This window comes from Mus caroli, unplaced genomic scaffold, assembly GCF_978045245.1.
Source record: "Mus caroli unplaced genomic scaffold, Mus_caroli_1 scaffold_9, whole genome shotgun sequence".
Taxonomy (NCBI): Eukaryota; Metazoa; Chordata; class Mammalia; order Rodentia; family Muridae; genus Mus; species Mus caroli.
In genome coordinates this window covers 97,226,038-97,245,015 of record NW_028227264.1, presented here as the reverse complement: position 1 = coordinate 97,245,015, position 18,978 = coordinate 97,226,038, and the positions used below count along the sequence as shown (strand labels likewise).

General features: G+C 37.8%; 1 long non-coding RNA gene across 1 annotated transcript; it reads left to right on the top strand.

The window, feature by feature from the left end:
- Window positions 1-619: 619 nt before the first annotated feature.
- LOC115032136 (uncharacterized) lies at window positions 620-3,036 on the top strand. The gene is made up of 3 exons (XR_003837775.2): window positions 620-768; window positions 1,629-1,694; window positions 2,972-3,036. It is a non-coding gene; the product is annotated as an uncharacterized LOC115032136 (long non-coding RNA).
- The last annotated feature ends 15,942 nt before the right edge of the window (window positions 3,037-18,978 follow it).

The following is an 18,978-nucleotide window of genomic DNA, read 5'->3' as shown; positions in this document are numbered from 1 at the left end:
TGTTTCCCTCTCTGCATGAGTGCGTGTGGTGAGGATAACTGGAGTTGTGGGCCAAACACAGGCATCTGTGAGAACTTTGCATTTGCCTGCCTGTGTTCATTCATATAACACAGCATTCACCATTAAAATCCATGTGTGTCTGTGTGTGCATGTCTGTGTCTGTGAGTGCGTGTGTCTCTGTGTGTGTGTATGTGTTTGTGCACATGTGTGTGTATATGTGTGTGTGCATATGTGGTGTGTGTGTCTGTGTGTGTATTAATTTAAGAGATAAATCACAGAAGAAATAAAAAGCTCTCTCCCCTGTTCCTTTATATGGAACACAAGAGCTTTGTGCTGTCCCTCACAGACTCTGGGTCTGGACCCTGATAGGAAGGATTCATACCTCACAGAGAAGAGCTAGGAACAGTGGTGCCAGTGAGCAGTGAGGCGGCCCATCAAGGAGATAGGGAGGATGGATGAGGAACCATCCTTGAGGCTGCAGGGGCTGAGGCACTTTACATTCTGAGCAGTTGCCAAGGTAGCATTTGTGAGAGACGGGGAGGGTGTCCCATCAAGATTCCAAATGGAACCAGGACAAAGTTTTCATGACTGCCCTGAACCTGATGATGATAACCCTTTCCTGACGAAGGCCCCTCTGAGGGTACCAGACAGAAACACTGCAAGGGTCATATAAGTTGGTACAGCAAATCCTTTTCAAGAGTCTATTTATAGAAACTTCGCTTTGAATCTGAAGCAGCCTCTTATGTTGAATGCAGAGGAAACATCAAGGTACAGCTAGGCAGAAGGAGCCACAGCATGGCAGTGAAGTGCTTGGGTCACATTTTAGTATATTCTGCTTTTGTTTTACTATTTAGGACTTTTAGATAGAACCTTCATTTCCATTCCAGAATAGCCTAGAGTTCACTGTGTGGCAGAGAGGTGCCTTGAACTTTTGACTCTCCCGTTTCTACCTCTCTAGAGCTGAGATTACAGACACAGGTTATTACACAGGGCTGCCTTTTCATTCTGTGAAGCTGGTTACTGCAAAATACTTGTGAGTTTTCAGCAACAAAGGAAATAGCTCTCAGCTCTCCATTGTCAGTTACCAACTTTTCAACTGGGATGTAAGACCTTAATTAGTTTTATGGTTCATTTAGAAAATGGGGTTTTGGGGTTCGATGCTCAGGACGTAATACATATTAAGTTTCCTTGCAAATGACTGTGATAATGCTGATACTGTAATTCAAAATTTCAGGGGATTGTAGGATGCATCAAAGCACTCTGTACTAGGTCTAAGAGAGGAAGTTACAGCCATGCATCCCCTAGGCCAGTTCCATGTCTCTTGAACCTGAAAGACTTAGGTGGAGCAGTGGGAAATTCAAAACATGGCAAACAGAAGTGGAGAATTTACAAAGCAAAGTGGGAGAGAGACTGGGTGAGAGCGATCAACATCAAAGATGTGGGCCTTTGAAGGGAGAAGAGGATGAAAAGGAAAGAAATGTTTTCTTTTTTTGTGAATTCTATGCAGGTTTTTATTCCGCATCACTTCTACTTCCAAGTGGCTTGGCTGTTTTATATACTATTGTTTCTTCCTTTCGATATAAAATATCTAACTAAGCATAACTCAGGGTCTCTCCTTACTCAACCAGAAAATTGAGCACGTGAATGAAGAATCACAGAAGAACACTAGAGGACCTGGTGAGATGGCTCGGAAGGTAAATGTGCTGGCTGATAAGGTGACCCCAGTTCTAACCCCTTAAACCCACGTGGGTGAAGGAAAGAACCTACTCCTACAGGTCATGTTCTGACGTACACGTACAAGCGATGCCCCCTCCCCCCCCTCTCTCTCTCTCTCACATACACACACACACACACACAATAATGTAATAAAACACTTTTGAAGGCTGAGAGGCCAACAAGAAAAATCCACTGTAAATCTAAAGAAAGTATTAATCACTGCATGCTTTTTAAAAAGATTGTTGCGCATTTAGCCCAGAAACTAACATCCAAGTATAAAATTTCACAGCCTTTTCCACAATTAACAAAAATCTCAGAGTATATCCTTTTGACATATCATTTCTTATATGTATATTTGAGGTTTTTAAGGTAAATCAAATGCATTTTTTAATGGTTTCAGAAAATGGAAAGAAGACTTTAAAATCATGTTCATAGTGTGTCTCGGTATTTATACACACAGAGCCCTCTCCCCCCCCACACACATACATGAAGATATAAAGCAGTGTTAGTGTAAGGTTTATGTGCTAACACCAACTCAATTTAAAAAACAAAAACAAAACCCAAAATACGACTGTAGCTTCTTAGAAAACAGCGCCATCTAGGGGAAGCCGACAGAGCCTGCATTATATCTGCAATGCACCACCTTGCCGCTAAATTCCAATGACAGATGTTAAAGAAAAAAGGAAATGATTACCACATTCCAGACAGTGAGTTCATCTAGAAAGCAATACCAATAGGGTCTGGAAAGATTCTGTTTGCACCACTTTATTTCTATTGCTCACATCAGGCCTGAGTATAGCTTTTGTTTACACATTTGAATTGGATTCCCCATTCACTCTTCAATATCAATACAGTGATAAAAATAAATAGGTTTTAGAAAGGAGTTATATATTGGTACAAGACTAAAACTTATCTGGGGAAACTTTTGCTATTTGAGAGCAACTTTAAATAACGTTATTGGTACCCAAACAGGTCTGAAGGTGCTAACGTGGTTGGGTTTTGTTTTGTTTGTTTTTGAGTAAATGAAAGCTTGAAGTTATCTCTTCCTTAAACTCAGTGTCTACAATGGCTTTCTCTAGGCCTCCAAACAGTAGCAAGTAAAATGCAATCTAATTTACTTAAATGTTAAAATCAGGCTATATATCTTCAATTTTCTTTCTAGTTTTTTTTTTTTTGATGACCATTTTAGAGAATTACAAAATTTCTGAAAGCATATTGAACATACTCATATTCTAACATTAACATCACTTTTTAGGTAAAATATTTTGAAAGAAATTAACAAAACATTGGGAAGCTTAAATGATACCTGACTAGATCAAGATTGAATGCCATGTTTGAGTAAGTTGCTGACCTTAAAAGTTGACTCTTTTTACAAAACCCTAAAGATAATTCTTCATTAAAATCATATGACTTATAGGTAAGACTTTTTTGGTCAATTATGTGATTGTAAATTTTTGTGTGTTATTTATGTATGTATGCATGTTCAACTGTGTGCACATGTACATGCGAGTGTAGTATGTGAATGTAGATGCCAGCTTTTATGATTTGCATATCTGTCTCAATTGCTCACCAAGACAGTTTTTTACACAGAATATCTTTATTTTATTTTATTTTATTTTATTTTATTTTATTGTATTTTGATTAGATATTTTCATCATTTACGTTTCAAATACTATCCTGAAAGTCCCCTATACCCTACCCCCGGCCCTACTCCCCAACCCACCCACTCCTGCTTCCTGGCCCTGGCATTCTTCTGTACTGGGGCATATGATCTTCGAAAGACCAAGGGCCTCTCCTCCCATTGATGGCCGATTAGGCCATCCTCTGCTACATATGCAACTAGAGACACAGCTCTGGGGGGGGGTACTGGTTAATTCATATTGTTGTTCCACCTCTAGGGTTGCAGACCCCTTCAGCTCCTTGGGTACTTTCTCTAGCTCCTTCATTAGGGGCCCTGTGTTCCATCCAATAGATGACTGTGAGTATCCACTTCTGTATTTGCCAGGCACTGGCATACCCTCTCAAGAGATAGCTATATCAGGGTCCTGTCAGCTAAATCTTGCTGGCATATGCAATAGTGTCTGAGTTTGGTGGTTGTATATGGGATGGATCCCCGGGTGGGACAGTCTCTGGATGGTCCTTTATTCTGTCTCAGCCTTATTTATAATAGCCAGCAGCTGGAAAGAACCCAGATGTCCCTCAACAGAGGAATGGATACAGAAAATGTGGTACATTTACACAACTCAGCAATTAAAAACAATGAATTTATGAAATTCTTAAGCAAATGGATGGATCTGGAGCGTATCATCCTAAGTGAGGTAACCCAATCACAAAAGAACACACATAATATGCACTCACTGATAAGTGGATATTGACCCAGAAACTTAGTCTACCTAAGATACAATTTGTAAAACACATGAAACTCAAGAAGAAGGAAGACCAAAGTGTGGATACTTTGTTCCTTCTTAGAATGGGGAACACAATACTCATGGAGGGAGTTAACAGAGACAAAGTTTGGAGCTGAGACACAGAAAATCTTATTGAACCTAGAGTTCACTGATTTAGCAAAGACTAGATGGCCAGGGAGCTCTGGGCATCCACCTATCTTTGTATGCTCAGCCACAGGGTTATGAACACACACCATGACGTGTGGCCTTTGATATAGGTCCTGGGAATCTGAGCTCAGTTTTCTTGTGTTTGGGCCATAAGCACTTTATAGAATGAGCCCTCTCCATCATCCTTGGATTGTGAATTTTCAGTAGTTCAAGAATAATAGTGTATACAACACAGCTCTATCACCCCTGGGCATATACCATAGGATTTTGTAACCCACTGTGGTAGTTTGAACATGCTTGGCCCATGAGAAGTAGCACTATTAGGAGGTGTGGCCTTGTTAGAATAGGTGTGGCCTTGTTATAGGACATGTATCAATGTGTAGGTGGGTTGAGGGTTCCTAGTGCTCAAGCTCTGCCAAGTACAAAAGAGAGAGAGGGAGGGAAAGGGGGGAGAGAGAGAGAGAGAGAGAGAGAGAGAGAGAGAGAGAGAGAGAGAGAGAGAGACTCCCCTGGCTAGTTGTGGAAGCCATTCTTCTCCTGGCAGCCTTAGGATTAAGATGTAGAACTCCCAGGTCCTCCAGCCACCATATCTGTCTGCCTGTTGTCATGCTTCCTACCATGATGGTAATGGACTGAACCTCTGAAACTGTAAGCCAGCTTGAAGTAAATGTTGTCCTTTATAAGAGTTGCCTTGGTCATGGTGTCTCCTCATAGCAATGAAATCCTAACTAAGACACCCACTACAGAGATAGCTCCACTTTCATGCTAATTGTGACTCAGTTCCCAACAGGTAAAAATTGAAATCAACCTAGATATCCATCAGTGAATGAATAGATAAGAAAAATGTACCTGTAGAAGATGGAATATCACTTGGATGTAAGGAAACATGGAATTCAGAAAAATGATGGTTCTCAAAAAAATTATACTGAGATCACCCAGGTTCCTAAATACAAGCACATCATGGTCTTTCTCGTATGTGAATCATATTTTCAAATCTTTGTATTTTTGAAGTGAAGTAGTTGAAGTCATGAAACTAGGCATGAGCCACCATGAGTACAGAGTTAGTCATTAAGGAGGAGTTGTTAGTAAAATTAAGCAAAATGAATGTAGAGAAGTAGAGTATAGGGGGAGGTACCAATACTGGTTTCCTAATTGGTTCTTGATTTGGTCAATAAAGAAGGCTGGGAACTTCTTGGGACTTCCAGGTCCCAAGAGGAGAAGGAGATGCAGCGAAAGAAAAGGGGCTTTTCCTAGGCAAGTTTTGGAAGGAGAAGCAAGCTACAATCATGTAAGATCTTGAGGAGCTAGAACCTGCAGCATCCTCCATGGGCAGGAGCTGAGGAGGTTGGGGTGGGGGTGGGGGGCACTAACTGATGCGTTTAGGGGAGGAGATTCTGTGACCAGCAATTGAGTTAGCCAGGTAAATTCTAAAGTAATAAAGCCGAGTGTGTGTGTATGTGTGTGTTTATCTGCGAATTCAAAGGTCTCAGGCAGGGCTGGTAGTGAGACCCCTCCAGGAGCAAAAGCAGTTAGGAAAGATAAGCTGGGTCAGTGTTGGTGGAGCTGCGCAGGGGTGGGGGGGCGGATGGGGAGTTGGAACAAAAGAAATCAGGGAGAGGTCAGAGCAGTGTAGCAGCTCACTGGCAAGGCTAGGTCAGTGCTAGTGGCAGCTGAACCAGAACTAAGCCAGGAGGGGCTGGGAGTGCAAGCTCAGCTACCTGGAAAAGGTGGTAGAGATTTTTTTTAAAAAAAACTAAATGCAACAGTGGAACACTAGGGACAAAGCATTACCAACATGGTGGGGTTAGAAAAATGAAGAGCTTGGATAAAGAAGTGGTATGGAATCTAGGATCTTTTAACCCAAGGCTAAAGGTATAAGAGAGAGAGTGTGTGGAACTAGGAGGAGAAGATAAAGATGGGTTGGCCTAAAGTAAGTATATATGAGAAACTTTACAGAAATTGACTTGGTCCTAATACAATAAAATATAATGTGTACAAGAGTTTAAACAGAATATCCTGGATGGGTAGACAGAGATGCTCCCAGAAGACATGAGTTATTATATGAAAATCTCAGAGCCAGACAGACACAGCAGGGTCTTATTATTTTGTAGGTTGATGTTTCTAAGGTCTTTAATCTTGTTTTTAAACATCTTAATATATGTTTTGTGTTTTCTCTACTTATGTGTTTACAAAATTCCTGCAAATATCTTCTGATGGGTAGTTAGTAAATGTATTTACTTTCATTATATTATTTAAAAAGAATTATCGAGTAGACTAAGGTCTAAAGAGAAACATAGGTGTAAGGCTTATTGAAAAGAGTAGGACACAAGACATGCTTATTCTCATTAGGTCACACCCCATACTGTAAAGAAACCTCATCCTGCTCAAATATCTTCCTTACTAAATGGTAAGCTGGTGGCACAGCCTATGTTTATTAATGCAACCATTTCTGTGGTACTGTTTAGTCATCATTCTGAGCAAATTTTGTTCATATAATTAGTGGTAAAATGTTCTGGACACAATCCCTACCTAGACCCATAAATTATAAAGTAATGCCTATAATTTAATATGGAGATGTGTGTATATGTGTATGTATATACATATACAAAAACAATATATTTAATATATAACTATATACATTCTCTGAATATGCTATGTATGTATACTATATAGCTATATAACTATATATATATACATACTCTGTATATACTATATAACTATATACAATATATATACTACATATACTATAGTATATATATATATATGCATATGCACTCTTTTCTCTTTCTTGTAGTATACATGTGAACCTGTTTCTCAGTGTGTGCATGAGAGTAAGAGCGAGAGAGAGAGAGAGAGAGAGAGAGAGAGAGAGAGAGAGAGGGAGAGGGAGAGGGAGAGGGAGAGGGAGAGAGAGAGAGAGAGGGAGGGAGGGAGGGAGGGAGAGAGAGAGAGAGAGAGAGAGAGAGAGAGAGAGAGAGAGAGAGAGAGAGAGAGGGAACCTTATCTTAATCTATATTTTTAGTAGCAAAACTCAAGGCAAGATGTTTAAGACAGAACATAGATATGTCATTGACCGAAAGCTACTTTGAAGAACAGTTTTAACGTCTTCCATAAGTTAAATCTCTGTCTCTGGTCTTATCCTTATGTCTGGTCTGACTGGTGACCTGAATGAACTAGAAAGAAAGGGGGATTATTCATTGTTATTCCTAAATTATTTTCTAAGTTGAATCTGTTTTTGAAATTTTGATTCTTCCTGCTGATTCCTCCCACAGGCCAAGCTTCTTCATTCAAACACTTTGACATTTCTTCACCTTCATGTTACCCTTTTTACTGGCCTCCTTATAATCATACATGTTTTTAATGTTGCATATTATTTTTTCCAGCAATGACTACATGTGGCAGCCCTTAGACTTCTTTCTTCTGGTGGTCAGTAATTATCCACTTTTGTCAGCAAGGGCTGATTCTTAATTTAGGCAATTAAGGACTGCACAACCCGAGTGTTCACTCTGCTTTCACCTTAGAAGAAAGGGGAAAGGGGCTGGGAAACCTCTCTAATGATGTGCTAGGACAATTTGGCACTCTTTTTTTATTTCTTTGCTCTCTTCAAAATATTTCCTCCTATGAATAATTTATCACAAGACCTTTGGACTTCAATTACTGAGACTCAGCACTTTGCAAAGACAGCATTACCATATACAATATGACTAAAACCCATGGCTTTAAATATTGAATGAAAATTGCATCCTTGAATAATCTGAAGTGACTGCAACATTTTATCCACAGCCTCTCCAATCTAGAATGGAACTAATGGTAGTAGCAACCAAGCAGTGGCTTCCACATGGTTCTGACCAAATCTTTTAGTAGTTTCTAGCTTTGGCCTATTCTTTGGTGAACTTAGACTATATAAATAGTATAAAGTTTCTCCTAGGGAAAGTGTCTGATAAAGTGAACATAGAAATGAAGGAAGTGTTGATTGAAGGATCTAAACCATCAACATGCATTTTTTAATGCATTATGAGCAATAATGTTGTGGTGAGTATTTTCCAAGTGGGTCACTTTCATGATTCCATGGTCAAAGGTCACCAAGACTATGGAATTGAGAATTGATCTTTGCATTAACAACTCATTATTATTATTATTAGTAGTAGTAGTATTTCTGGTGAAAGTTAGTCACTTCCAAGGACCCTACTAAGAGAAGAGGCTTTGGAATGCCAGAGAGGTGCCCTGTACCCTATCTACACTTTCCTCTGCTTTTCTACCCCACAGAAGTGGATTTAGCTCATACTGGAGTAAGTCATTTTGCTCCTCGGTTAGAAATGAACTAGGTAATAATTACCATTCATTTCATATAGCTATTTTAGTTTCTCTATTTTCCATAAACACTGATACCATTATAGGATTCTCCACTAGAAATAAATGATGCAGTTTTTACCCTATGTACTTTTCTAGAAGGAAGAGAATCACTGACAACTTAGCACAGCTTGCAAAGTGAAGTGAATATCCATACAGTGGAATATGAGGCTCATAGAACGATAGTATCTGCTCTTCCTCCAGGGACTCTGAGCTACCCATGAATGCATTGCTAACAAAGCTGTATGCACAGAGACTCCATCTTTAGCAAAGGCAGGCATTCTCAGCCTGCATGTTTGCTCTCCAAACACCATCTGAACAGCTGCGAAGAGCTGAAAATAGGACAGTAATAAAAATGTCAATTACCCTCAGTTTGTCAGACCAGTAACAAACAAGCCGGTTGTTTCTTCCCTCAGAAATCTATTGCTCTAACTGATGGCTGAGATTATTAATGAATTAAATGATGCTCATGTCCCAGGAGCAGCATGTACACTTTTAAAAGTAGGTCAAGAAAGGAACACATATTGTTAGGTTGTACTTCTCAGGATTAAGGTATTAAACGTTAATTACATTAACAATTTGGATTTCATATTTAAACATATGAATCACAAACTTGTTAACTTTCTTCTTTCCTGGCACCTTTGAAAGAAAACAAATACAGTTAGTGAAAACCATAATTAGTGGTCCATATATGTTAAAAGGGACTCAACAGATTCACTGTGAGAATGCTTTCTTTAAATCTTTTTTAAAATTAGGTATTTTCTTCATTTACATTTCAAATGCTATCCCAAAAGTCCTCCAGACCCTCTCAGCCCCCACTTTCCTACCCACCCACTCCCTCTTCTTGTCCCTGGTGTTCTCCCGTACTGAGATATAAAGTTTGCAAGACCAAGGGGCCTCCCTTCTCAATGATGGCCGACTAGGCCATCTTTTGCTACATATGTAGCTAAAGGCACAAGCTCCGGGGATAGTTCAAAATTTGTTGTTGTTTATTGTTGTTGTTTTTGTTGTTTATTGTTGTTCCACCTATAGGATTGCAGACCCCTTTAGCTCCTTGGGTACTTTCTCTAGCTCCTCCATTGGGAATGCTTTTTGATAAAACATAAATAGGTAAAGTTACTGGAAGCACATAAAAATGCACAGAATTCTAAAATACACGTGAATCTAAGGAATTCTTAAACCTTTATTTTCCCTCTATATCTTAGTCTTGTGTATAAAAAACACAGGGAATCACATAGCTATATATATATATATATATGCATATATCATAGCAAATACATACATATATATTTGAGACAGGGTTTCTCTGTATAGCTCTTGCTTGTATAGCTCTTGCTGTCCTGGAACTCACTCTGTAGACCAGGCTTGCCTCAAACTCAGAAATCCACCTGCCTCTGCCTCCCAAGTGCTGGGATTAAAGGCCCAGCAAATACATTTTAATATTACAGTGCTTTTTGCCAACCCATTCCCTTTATTCTTACATGTACTAATGTACTGTTTTCCTTTTTTACCTTTTTTTCTGAATGAGATGCTGATTAAATCAAATTAAATAAGCAGATCTACAATTCTCAGAAGTTTACATTGTGACAGTTTCTTATTATCTTTATGTGTGTGTAACTAGTTAGTGGTGACTTTCTGAGGCTTAGGGAACACATCCACTCTCAACTGTGCTATGTCTTTCAAAAATGCTCCTGTGAATAAAACATCTATCAACCATAGGACATATATGCCATGGCCACAAGGTGGCATCTGTATATTAAGCTAGGGAACAAGTTTAAGCTTTTCAGAGCATACAACTCAATGAGAGAAAGAAGAGTTAGTTCTATTAACATTGTTTTCTGTTTAAATATTTGTGCGGAAAGTAGTTTGGAACCACATAACATTTTAAAGAGTGGAAATATTAACATTTTACTGTTATTTTTAAAAATGAAAATATAGGCTTTAAAACGCTGCAAGACATACAGAAAGACTGCAGAGAGCCATTTTGACTTCATCTGGACTTTAGTTTGGCAGTCTACATTTTGCCTTCCCAGTTCAAGGAAATTCACCATCAATCAAAAGCTAAGAAAATACAAAACCCCTAACTGCATATGGAGCGTTGAGTTGGAAAGTCAACTCAATGAATTTTGGTAGTGTCAAATGAAAAAATGTGATTAAAACTTGAGAAGCAGTAAATTACATAGACTAACATTAAATTAATGGTACTAAAAATATACATGAGAAGTATAAATATATCTATAGGTAAGAATTATCAGTCATAAATACTTCAAATGCATTGTGGAACTGTCCAAGCATGACAACATCAATGGCATAAATTGTTCCATACAATTAATGTCTGTCTGAAATGTGTAAGAAAATATAAAGCTTGAATCATATATGTTATAAAAGTATTCCGATCAATTATCCTGGGATATTAAATCCATCCAATAGAATTTGAACAAATAGAAAAGTACATGTTAGCAATCACCCAGCTTGTGTTACAGCTATTCCTCTCAATTCTCTTATAAAACAAATGCTACATGACAATTCTTAAAATTATAATATTGAATATCTACAGCATCAATTTAGGGTGAAATAGCAATATGAAACCAACTCAAAACTCAGCATTCTGATTATGAGATGTAGCTGCTGTAGCCTGGAATCAGTGTCTTAAATCTGGAACAATCTTTTTTTATAGTTGTTTGTTTGAGACACTCTCTGTGTAGCACCGTATATCCTGGAACTCAAAAGCAACATAAGATTTCAGGATGCAGAAGTCTGGCTGGCTGGTTTATAGGGACACATGTAAAAGAAGCAAGAGTCTAGGTAGTTCAAGGTGTGCCTGTAAAAGATGTTATAAATCCTTCCCACCCACATCTTATTTAACATATACTTTTTGTTTTATTTGCTGATAGAGAAAACTTGGAACAAACTGGTGTACAAGGGACCATCGAATTTAGTGTGTGTGTGTGTGTGTGTGTGTGTGTGTGAGTGTGTGTGACAGAGAGAGAGAGACACACAGAGAGACAGAGAGAGACAGAGACAGAAACCAATTCACTTTGGGACGTGGAGCTCATCAATGGCTGGCTGGCTGGACCATGACATCCAGTTATTGGCCTATCTTCACCTCCTGAACCATGGGGTTTCAGGTGTATATCTATGCACCCAGCTTTTTTTGTTTTAATTGCTTATTTTATTTATATTTCAAATGTTGTCCCCTCCACAATGTCTCCATCCCATGCTCCTCCCCTTTGCCTTTATGTCAGGTGCTCCCTCACAGCACCATTCCTACCTTACTACTCTAGCATCCCCCTTATGCTGGGGTATCAAGCCTTCACAGGACCAAGGGCCTCCCCTCCCACTGATAAGTTCATTCTCTGCTACATATGCAGCTGGAGGTTCCTCCATGTGTACTCTTTGGTGGGTAGTTTACTTCCTGGGAGTCCTGGGGGGGGGGTCTGGTTAATTGATATTGTTTTTCTTTCTCTAGGGTTATAATTGCCTTCTTCTGCTCCTTTAGTTCTTACCCTAACTCTTCCATTGGGATCCCCAGGCTCATTCCAATGATTGATTTGAGTATTTGCATCTGTATTGGTCAGGTGCTAGCAGAGCCTCTCAGGGGACAGCTATACCAGGCTTCTGTCAGCAAGCACTTCTTGGCATCAAAGATAGTGTCAGGGTTTGGTGTCTGCAGGTGGGATGGATTCCTGGGTGTGTTGATCTCTGGATGGCCTTTCCTCCAGTCTCTGCACCATTTTTGTCTCTGCATTTCCTTCAGATAGGAACAATTCTGGCTTAAATTTTTTGAGATTGGTGGGTGGCCCCATCCCTCAACCGGGAACAGTGCCCATTTAATGGAGATGGTCTCTACAGGTTTTATCTCCCCTTTGTTGGGTATTTTGTCTAATATCATCCCTGTGGCTCCTGGGAACCTCTGGCTCCCCTGGCATCTGTGACTTTCTAGTTGCTACTCCCAGTTCCCCATCTCCCACTGCTACATATTGATGTTCAATTTACTGACTCTCTGTACTTCTCTCCTGTCTCTTCCCATACCTGGTCCTGCCCCCCCAACCCCCTATTTTCCTCCCCCTACTCTCTCCCTCCCGGGTCTCTCCCTCCCTTTATCTCTAGTGCACCATGTAGATCTGAACTCAGAACTTCTTGTTTGTGGGGCAAATGCTTTACTGCTTGAACCATATCCACCACCCCTGAGATTTCTCTTTAATGGAAATAAGACTAGGCATTTCCACAGGTAAGTCCTATCTCTGCAAGTGTTCCTCACATGGAAAATATCTGGACACAATTTATGCAAAATAAGATGAAAGCATCTTGGGCCTCTGATTTCCCAACTCAAGTATCTATATGCCTTTTATCTGTGTTTTAAAAATCTACAGTTACAGGTGAATAAATGGAAAGCAAAGTGATAAATGCATTCATGGTCTACACACTTGAGGTCAGCTTCTCATTTGGAAGGTAATCGTCTACCATGGAGAAAGCGACCTTGCACATTACTGAAAAGCTTTAGACGAGACGAGTTACAAAGTCAATGGAGATAGTGTTCACAGTCCTGGAAAACTGCTACTCTGTAACATCATGTAGGTCTTTACTATCTTAAAGATCAGGTCTTCCTCTTGGACAACCTTCTCAATGTTTTTTCTTCCTTCTTTCTGTTCGACAAACTTGACTATATGAGTCTCTTCATGCGTGTAGCTGTATGTAAGTGATAGTTCTAAAATAGTGAATGTCCACCTGCTAAATATTGAATATATTTTGAAGTGAAATCATGTTTCGTTAGACAAGTTCCCAGAAAAGTATTTCAATGTAGTTTGTTCCAGCAATAAATTTGTCTCTTAATTGTTGATATCTCCCCCCAAAAGCAACAATAAACATCTGTAAACCACAAGGTAGGTATGCATGTAGAGAAATATAGGTTAACATTTTTGCCTATGTCCTCATGATTTCAAATAAATCTCCTTTAATTCATTTTGGCTGTGTGAGGAATATATCTACTCTAGCAAAATTGACCCCTGACTAGTAGCCAGGCAAGAATGCCATACAACTTTTGTATATGTGAGCAGAAGGCAGGGACATTTGTACACCTTCCTTAGGTCCTTTGCTGTTGGTCTCATACTGAAGAGGCCACATTTTGCTATCAGAATTCAGACCAAACTTAGATCATTTCTAAATTTTTTCCTTACCTCCTCCATCCCTTTTATTCTTTTCTTCCTTTCTTCTCTTTTCCTCCTTGTTTATCTTTAATATTTTAATGTAGTCTCTCTCTCTCTCTCTCTCTCTCTCTCTCTCTCTCTCTCTCTCTCTCTCTCTCTCCATATCTCTCTCTCCATATATATATGTGTGTGTGTGTATGTGTGTGTATATATATATTATATGTATGCATGTGTATATACAAACATACATATGACATATGTATGTGTGTATATAAACATACATAATGCCATATGCACACATGCATACTCACAAACACACACACACTCACACACAGCCTGAAGTTTACTACATGGATTTCTGATAATATTCTAAATTGACTACAGAGAAGTTTGTTCAAGTAAGAAAGCATGCTTACAATTCTGAACTAAAAATATAAAACTGGGGAAAGGAAACTATTTTCTCATTAGAATTTCCCTATTTATGTAACTGGTAAGTAAAATGTATGTTGTGAGAGTAGCTGCACATTTAAAATTGATAAAGTATGCTAAGAACCTTGCATATGCTCAAATGTGCTTTGGAATCTAAAGTGCATCTTCCTATAGTTTTATCCTGGATGTTGCTATTCTTCAGCATTGTCATTGTATCTTCATCTATAATGAATTTTTTAAAGTGAAGCATATGCATTTTTTCAACTAATAACTTACAAATGATGTTGTCATATTACAAAATTCCAAGATTGTCCATTAATTCATGAGTATTTGAGTGTAACTTTGTTTTAATTATTAATGAGAAATATCTTACTTGCATATTTTCTACCCAAAATGTATGTATTTGTTGAAACATACATAAATATATATATATATATACATATATATTAAATATGAACAAGACAAGCATATTAACAGCATATATTGTTGTATATTATATATAACTACATATTGTTAATGTGTTCAATTATCTTTATATAACTAGTATAAACCATTTAACAAGTATTATGAAATTATTTCTTCAATTATATCAGCATTTGAAGTATTTCTTCAACTATCTTGGTTTTGAAAATAAAGCATACTTAGCCAGGCAGTGGTGGCGCACGCCTTTAATCCCAGCACTTGGGAGGCAGAGGCAGGCGGATTTCTGAGTTTGAGCCCAGCCTGGTCTACAGAGTGAGTTCCAGGACAGCCAAGGTTATTCAGAGAAACTCTGTCTCGAAAAACCAAAATAAATAAATAAATAAAGCATACTAATATCATTTGCTTACTATAGAGCATAATTTTTATCACCAGTCATGATACAATGTCAGTCCTAAACTCATCATTGACTAGGAGGAAGGGGAAATTGCACAATAAAGAACAGGAAATATTTGAGGAATGGATCCAATTATGGAAATATGAATGGTTCTTCTGTGTGAAGTTCTGAGCAATGTATATGTCTGAAGTTAAACCAGAGAAAATAAGACAAGAGTCAACCAACCATTCTGCTCATTGAGAAATTTCATATTACTTGTTTTAATAAGGGACAAGTACTATTTGGATACTATGTATCAATAGTAACATTAAGTTTGATTAATCTCACTAGATTTCATGTAAATAATATAGATAAGGAAAACTAAAAGCCAAAATTGTGGTAGCCTCTCTGAGATCACACTAATAGTAAATGACAATTTTTTAAAGCTTAAAAATATGAAATTCTTCTAAGCTTTCTTCAAGTTCTGTTTGTTCATGGAGTTTACTTTAAACATCAAAGCACTAGGCACTTTTATTTGTAAAATTTTACCAACTGCTTAAAGAAGACATCAAGGTTAAGCCTGTTCATTGTTAGGTCAGACTGACTTTAGTATCATGAGGTAGAACAAGATTTCCTGACATTAATGAACTATTCTGATGTAATGTTCAAAATTAAAGGGTCATTATTTTCACCATAAAATTTAGTTCAACATATACTAATATACAATGATTTATGATCCATAAGAAAACTATTAAATCTTGGGTATCTGTTCTTCATAGACAGTCTCTGTGATAATGGAGTGTTATCACTATCCTTGGGAAAACAAAAACAAAGTTGTTCTCTCACATGTCATGGCCCCAGGGCAGCATTCATTCAGGAATTCTTACCATGTATCCACTTCTTTTTCATCTATCAGCTAACTTTAATTTTAAATATGTCCTCATTAATTTTGCAATACATTAAATACATACATAGCAGCTAAAAATGAAATAACTAAGGCGCAGCCACATCCTGAGTTTGTTTTGTGTACACTAACAACCCAATACAGTGACTCGGATGTATTAAATATAAATAAGAACTGTAAATGTATAAACCTGACTGCTACATCATAGCTGTAACTGCACTGTGGAATCCTGAACATTTCCAGATTTCATTTTAAGTAAGCCTCTCCCTCAAAGAATACCTATCAATTGATGTTTGCATCATTTCCTCGATTTCATTAGCTAATGTAGCTGGAAAGACATTCAGGTTTTTGTTTTTGTTTTTAACTTGGATGAAACAGAATTTGTTGGAAATAACGTCTTCTTTATATATAGAAGTGTAGATTTTTATGAAATTGTATTCAGGGCTCAAAGTTGACTTGTAACTATCAAGTGTGTTTTTTCATTCTCTGAAAGTCAGCATTACCACAGAAAGAGCGTTATGTGTCCATTAGTCTATGGCTGGAAAAGGAAAATACTAGAATACATATAATGTCTATAATTTTTATGATTTTTTTAAATTGGGTTTGATTTCCTTTAATAAAAAATAACTAATGAGAATTAACAATAAGACCCGTTTTACCTTGAGTAATTTTTCTCACAATGTTCATTAGAACCTATATTCTATCCAATTACTATAATATAATGCATATTAAATAACAAGTATTCGTCGAACATATGTATATCTGTCTATTTATCTCTAAAAGACAGTGATGACACTTATCAAAACTAGGCCTTCGAAATGTTTTCTGATTATTTAACAAAATGTCTCTATTCCTGAAAGTGAAGGATAAATGTCAGCTGTAGATAACCATGACCAACTGATCTACTTTTAAAATGGCATTAAGAATAAGTTTTCTTGGGACATGTTTTTTCCTGCCAGTGTACCTTAACCTCCAAACATACACACTGGGTCTACTTTGAGCCACACTAATGCTCAACATTTCTGATCCATTCTTCAAGTTCTCTGATGAAGCTGTGTACAGTTCCTGGATGGAAGGTAAGGAGTAGGTTCAACAATCATGCAAAACAAAACTCAACACACTTCATTGAGTGACAACGTGTGGCCTAGTATATGAAATGTGTAATGCGGGTATATATTAGTGCCGATCTCTCCAACTCAAGTGTTGCTTCATTATTTCATTTACTCTACAGGATCATCACAGTGTCTGGTTACAAAACAATCTTAAGTAATGAGCCACTATTAAGACTTGTTTATGTCTTTCAAACGATACAGAGAAGCACAGGCACTAGGTAGATATTGACTTTTGCTTACCTCTTTGCTTCTTATTGACTGTTTCTTCCTTGAGATTCTACTTCTTGGTCAGTCCTTGGTTCCTCTGTGTCACAAAGCTCCTCCCAGCTGTTGGTTAGCTTAGACTCTGTATTCCTCACCCCCAGACACATAAGAAATATCCCAACCTCACTCTAAGGTTTCCTTATGATTTGTGTTTTCTTTAATGGTGTTCCTTCAGACAGAAGGGTTTTGGTGGAGTATCGTCATGTTATTATCATTCACATTGCTTGTTGAATAGTAACAAATTCTGGTCCAGGAACTGTTGAATGATAATCCCTAGAGTAGAATGTAATTTGAACATTTGCTTACATCTCTGTGGTAGTTGGTTAATAATGGCCCTATAAGCTCATAGATTTGAATAGTCACCAGGAATAGCACTATTTGAAAGGATTGTAAGGATTATCAGATATGGCTTTGTTAAAGGAAGTGGGTCACTGGGGATGGCCTTTGAGGGTTCAAAAATTCATGGCAATCCCAGGCTTGCTCTCACTGTTTCTCTGCCTGTGTATCAAGATGTAGTTCTCAACTATTTCTCTGGCACCTTGCCTGTCATGGTCCTTGTCATGATAAAGGGGTGGCCTCTGAAACTGTTATGAGTTGCTTTGGTCATGGTCTTTCCATAGCAATAGGACTGTGACTAAGAAATCCCTTGTAGTGATAAAAAATGTTTTAACTTTAGAGTCATTTAATGTGCTGAATTTAATGTTTTAGAATCCACAAATTTGGGACGATAAGATGATGTGTTGGGGGACCCAGGGAAAAAATGCAATAGGGTAAATATGATCCTAATACATTGTGTACATGTATAAAATTCACAATGAATAAAAAAATAAAAAATAAAAGTATCTTTCACAAGAAAAGTGGGAACTGTCCAGGTATGAGATTGTAAAGACATGTAAACCTAAATAGATATCTTGAAACCTACATAGATTTGACAGTGATATTTGCGTTTCGTGTTTTGGGTGAAGCATGATTGAGTTTTGATGTGTACGGGATGACCAGTGGTATCAGGGGCAAAAGGTTGTTTTCCTTATATATACATACAGTTAGAAGGCAGCTAATAGTCAACTAATATAGGGCATTTAGAAACTGAATCATACAGAAAGAGAAACTTCCTTACAATGAAATGGAAATGTTTGTGATTTACTCTTGTAAATTGTAATTGTTTGGTATGATTTTTAGAATCATACAATTTTTTTCATCTTCATCCTATTGGACACCAGAGTACAGCTGATTTGATTTCTATTACTTAAATATAAATGAGGAGGACAGCTTTAATTCTTTTATTACTTAATAGCTTATAGTCCTGAAAGTAAATGCCAATATACAAGAAGGAGATCAACACAATAAGAAGGGGGACTGACAGAGTGTAATTCAGAAGAAGTTGTATTCAAATCCTTCATCTAGGATGACTCTAGGTGTATGCTGTCAATGGAACTTAAGCAAGCAGGAGAAAATGTGTTTTTATGTCTTAAAATGTTTGAACCACAGTTGGTATTTGGAATGAGGTATCATCCTTGGGTAATTGCTTACAGATTATCAGAGATTATTCATGCAGGCTCATATTTACACATTGGTTTTACTCTCCTTTTTAACGAAGACAAACTGGGAAACAAAATTAGATATTCCATTCCCCCACCCCCAGTCCCTGCCAAGGTCAACACTGTGTTCTTTAATCCACTCTGCAAAACTATGTTTCTATTTCCTC